Raw genomic sequence first — 6,000 nt, forward strand, 5'->3', positions numbered from 1 at the left:
TTCAAGCTCGAGTTTCTTTATCGACATTGTGTAAAAACTTATGTACATACTGTAATGGGAAAGGGGTCAGATCTGGCCGGGGTTGGGCCGACTTGCCTATAGTGGTAGGGGGAAAGGAACTTGGTTTAACTATAATAAAGATCTATTGGGTAACTATTCATGGTAACTTACGATTCAGCTTCATGAAAAAAACAAGTTAGGCGTTTTATGGACGTTCTTATAACATTTCTACACAATTGATGGGGCTCAATAAGTCAAACAATGAGTCCTATACTATTGGCTGAGCATAAAAAAAACTGATACAGTATATAGCCTACCAACAATACAAACAACTTACTCCGTGCACAAAGAATTTATCATAAAGTACAACTATATCAAGCCCTCCTCATTTCTTAATTTAGTTATGCTATATTTTCTATCACTGCTTCCAAAGTGTTAGCTTAACATGATCGCACGTGTGAACTTCACGAAACTGTACCAGTACAGTAACTTAGGCTAATGCTAGCCCTTGCCTATTGCTATTGTCGTAGTGGCAGGTACTGTATAGCTAGCCTTAGCTATACCTTTATATACAAAAGAACATTGGCAATAAGAATTAAGAACCAGGGCCTGCACAATTATAAAAACAACATGACAGGTAAACAATTACCTCTTTCCTTTGTCTTTTTTTTTCTCGAGAAAACCCTTCGACTCTTGCGATTCAGTGCAGGCCTAACGTTATAGTACTAGTAGTCAAATACCTAGTACTACTATTGCTCGGTCCCGCTTCCTCCAAAGGATCGCCAATTAATCCACTGGAGGTTACCTGTTACCTGTTACCCGATCTGATCTTAGAAGTTTTCAATGTGGGGTGCTTGCCAGGAAGAACTCGTTTGTGTCGACCCGTTAGGCCCATTTCTTCTTTCAGTAGAAAGGAGAGATCGTAGTCTGCTTCCGTCAAGTGTTCGCTACATACGGAGCTGTACTGGCTTGACCCAGTGAAATCGGACATGGTGTTTTGCACAAAATTGGTCCATAATCGCCGTGTCGTTTATCGGCCATCGATGAAGGCTAATTGCATTGGTTATGACATTACTGCATCCCCTAACAACACAACGGACCGGCATTTTCGTAAGATATTGTACAAGATTGTAAAATATTGATATAGTTGTAGCGATGTAGCGTATTTCGTGGGTTTTCAATGAGTGTATGTGTATGTGACGGCATGATCGTCGCGCATCCCGTCTGTGGTTAGCACTTGCGTTCCTAACATGACGTCATCGTTGTGTTGTTTGGAAATCACTTTTTTCAGAGGTTTGCATCCGGGTGCGAGTTTTAAAACTTAAATAACTCATTAGTGCTGGGGGTTTTAAGGATGATGAGAACAGTTTTCAACATAGATTTTATCATAGATTTTAAGGGAATTACTCTCGATTCGTTCGATTTTTCGTGTCATGGCCTCTTTAACCTGCAAAGGGCTCATTGACTGAACACCGAGTAATCCATCGGATAGACGGCCAACATGTCTGGAATACTTGAAACTTTGTAATGCACCTGGTTTCACTCATTAGAAATTAAAGGACGAAAGCCTCGATTTTTGAACAATGAAAATGATGCAATAATGTAAGCAAAGGTTACTGGGTGAGGAAGTCAATACATAATATTTAAGTCCAATTCTTACTGACACTCTGTACTCCAATCCCTTTGATAGTAAAGGTTACTGGGTGATGAAATCAATACATAATATTTAAGTCCAATTCTTACTGGCACTCTGTACTCCAGTACCTTTGATAGTAAAGGTTACTGGGTGATGAAGTCAATACATAATATTTAAGTCCAATTCTTACTGGCACTCTGTACTCCAATCCCTTTGATAGTAAAGGTTAATGGGTGATGAAGTCAATACATAATATTTAAGTCCAATTCTTACTGGCACTCTGTACTCCAATACCTTTGATAGTAAAGGTTACTGGGTGATGAAGTCAATACATAATATTTAAGTCCAATTCTTACTGACACTCTGTACTCCAATCCCTTTGATAGTAAAGGTTACTGGGTGAGGAAGTCAATACATAATATTTAAGCCCAATTCTTACTGGTACTCTGTACTCCAATCCCTTTGATAGTAAAATAAAACAACGCACTTCTGTGCCAAAACCGATTAAGAGACAAATATACATCTTATTTTTTTAACAATGTATCTTTAACATTGTACCTGGAACAGTTGCATCTCTATTATTCAGACACAATAATCAGACTACGTCATACTTTTTCGATTGTTAAGCTTACCAAGTGTCTTAAGAGATGCCCCTATCGCAAATTGCTTATTCAGAAAGGGGAAAATCAAGAATACTATTATGACCGTGAGTCAACCTTACTAGTTTAAAAAAAAAAAAAGATAGCCGATTGGTTTGTCGACAGTATGAACAATTCGAAACCAAACAATGTCTGGAGGCCAAAAAATATGAGACTTCATTTAAGATGGATGGGGCTTATCAACACATTTGCATTATTCGGACCGGGTAGTAAATGATACATGGGGTGTGTGTTTTATAGAGGGAGAGAGGCATATGTGGTGTATATTTAATGACCTATGAGGTGCATATTTAAGGGAGCGTGTGATATATTGCGTGTACAGTTGAAATAGTGTGAACCTCTGGAGTGTACATTGAAGGTAGTAAGTGGCGTGCGGGTATATCTAAGATAGCGTGGACCTATCGGGCGTATATTGAAAGTAGCCTGTGACACAAAGAGGAGTATATATAAGGTAGTAAGTGTTCTATAGGGTGCATACGTTACAGAGGTAGAGTGATCTCTGGGGTGTCTATTAATGATAGCGTGCTACTTTTGGTTGTATATGTAACGAAGATATTAAATTAATTCAATATGTTGTTCAGCGTTAGAAAGCATTGCTAACAGTCCTGATGGAGAGGACTACTCGTCTTTGAAAGTCGTTTCACTATTTTGCTGCATTTTAAAACATTTGTAAACTCGGTTTTGATGATAGTATTATTTCCGAATCTTAACTTATCATTTCTATAAGTTCATTAGAATATGTTTGAGTTCCATCTCTGGTTTCCTACTTTGTTTTTACCAGCTTCTTAAAGCTCCTGTATGGTGTTGCATCGTACTGTCAGCTCATTGAAGTCAATGCTGTGAAGCACTGTGGATGAACGCACTGACAAACCGTAGCTTTACACAGGATTGTTACGAATGCATGCTGAAACGCACACTTGTAACATTCATGTAACACAACAAAAAATCGTCTGTTGGCATGATGCTCTGCCATATCATTCTTTAAATCTGTGGAACTGTGTCAATAGAGATATAAGTCGAGTCAAAGTAAGATGTTATTTATTGGTATATGTTACCATCGTCATGCCTAACGCCATCGAAGCGTGTCTCGGTGTGCAAGTAACAAACCTCCTGGTATGTCCCGATTGATATTATTCATATATTACCATGCAAACGCTGTACCAGCTTGGTTTCCAATCTTACTTTCCACGCAAATATTTTCCTCTCTAATGCACCAGTAGGTTTTACTTACTTTTGACGGAGCTTCAGTCATACATATCCCTAGCGAACTGACTTCTTGATAGTCAAGTTAGAAACAAATGGCTGAACATCATAAACTGTTGTCAACATTTAGTTTAATTGATAAAAAAAGAATACTTTCGGAATGCGAAACTCGGAAGACTAAATTCAATACATTGCTAAAGTTCATGTAACATGATGCGCATAGGCTACGTACTAAACGAAACGATATGAAGCTATCCATGGAATCGGTTATGTTTTACCGCTGATAACAGTTTGAAGTCTGTTAAAACAAGGCAATTATAATGGCGAAACAACAATTCTTTGCTCCCTTTTTCTTGAAAAGAAAAGCAACAAATTATTGATATTTCTAAACTCCAACGACGTTGAATTTTATCAGTTTAAAATATGTTAATATCTTTGTTACCAACCCCCCCCCATCCCCTCCCACCCGTCACCCTTCTCGTCCCTTAGAATTGTGTTAAGCATGTATATGTGTACCGATGAGCAGTCTGATTTTCTTTATAAGATCATCAAAATCATCAGTCAAAACTGCTTCTTTTTTTTGCCTTTAATTTTTTTGTTTCGGTGGAGGGGTGGGATTGTGCGTCACGGTTAGGTGGGGGGGGGGGTAGGTGTGGAGGCAATAGGTTGGATTAGGGCCGGAGTAAGGACAAACTAAACGGGCAAGGGACTACTCCAATTAAATTGCCTATATTTATCAGTTCTCGCTCCATGAGTTTGCACTGCATCATAAAATTTGTAGTCTTCACAGAATGTTTGCTTCTCATCACAGCGTTAGATTACATGTTGATATCGTCATCATCCTCGTCAGCGTGAAAGACAGTATTTCGTTTGAGATGCTTCAGTCCTTACCTTGAACCCCCCCCCCCCCCCACAATCTCTCTCTCTCTCTCCGCTAGTGGTACCTTGAAATTAACAAGAAACGCTTCTATATTCAAAGCTCATGATCGTACCCTTTTTCAAAGTATTGTTCAATTTCGTTTATTTTTGGTTCCCGAGAAAACAGCAAACTCATAGACTTCATAGAATGATTAACATTCTCTCATCTTGCCGATTTGTACCATACAGGTCCTGAATTGTGCAACACATGTCACACGTACTTGCTGATAGCTGTATAATTAGACCTCAGGTCTAAATTTCACGTATGAAGTTATCATAGTGACAGCTTCTGCTCTCAAAGACCTTAGAAATCCACCATATAAATCATTCTTTTTGTGCCACAATATATACTTCATCACCTATCCGTTTGACATTTCCCTAAAGGCTAAAATATATAATTAGGGGAAATACATTTCCATCTTAACTACATCACGGGCACAATTTACAAAATAAAGACATACCGCTGGTACAAGGACGTCACTATGGTGTGTGGTTGAGGGGGGCGGGGGGCGGGGGGCGGGGGCGGGGGGGGGGGGAGGGCGGGGGAGAGTTGGCTGGTTGAAACCTCATCGCAGAAGTTGTTTCCCGTCACGCGCCAATGCGACGGTCGTTTGGACAATTTTGCGGTTTGTTTGCAAGGTCATGCTGTTATTTGGAAAAACAGTTGTCGGAATTTCTATATCATCTCATCAAAAAACTAGTATTTTTGCAATAACTTGAGAATCAAATGACCATCGAGGTTCTGATTCTAGGACAGAGTGCACATCATCAAGGGAAACATTTTTGATGAAGACCATTTGGTCATCCAAGGTCATTCAGGGTTGCTTATGTGCAAAAACCTGCCAAATTATGCTACGTTTTGCAACAACTTCTTGTCATAAAGTCTGACATGGCTGATATATTAGGACAAGTTGTGAATGAAGTAGGGACACGTTTTCTAAAGTAACTTTAATGTGATCCAAGGTCACCAAAGGTCATTTATGGGTCAAAATGTGTTTTTTCTCAATAACTTGTGAAACTACCACTGACAGGGTCCGACATGGTTGATATTTCTGGACTAGTTGTGAATGGGGTAAGGGATCGTTTCCAAACATAACGGTAATATGATCCAAGGTCAACAAAGGTCAATCAGGGGTCAAACACTAGTATTTTTGTAATAACTTGAGATCCAAATGTCCATCAAGGTTGGGGTTTTAGGACAGAGTGCACATTATGAAGAGAAACATTTTGACAAAAACCATTAGGTCATTCAAGGTTGGGGCATGAGTTTCCAGCCGGTGAAATGTAACATTATGACCATTACTAGAAAGAGGAAACCATGCTCAATGGGGTTCACTTGGCTAAGGTTGATTGTGTTAAATATCTGGGGATTCATATCACTTCAGATCTCAACTGGGGAATGCATATTCAAAATGTGTGTAACAAAGGCAATAGGATATTGGGAGTTCTTCGTAGAAACCCCCCTTGTTCAAAGGATGCAAAATTGGCTGCGTATAAAGGTCTCCTCCTGCCAGTATTGGAATATGCCAGTTCTGTCTGGGATCCCCACCAAGCTTTCTTGCAACACAACCTCGAAAACATTCA

This window comes from Apostichopus japonicus, chromosome 15 (genome assembly GCF_037975245.1).
Source record: "Apostichopus japonicus isolate 1M-3 chromosome 15, ASM3797524v1, whole genome shotgun sequence".
Lineage (NCBI taxonomy): Eukaryota > Metazoa > Echinodermata > Holothuroidea > Aspidochirotida > Stichopodidae > Apostichopus > Apostichopus japonicus.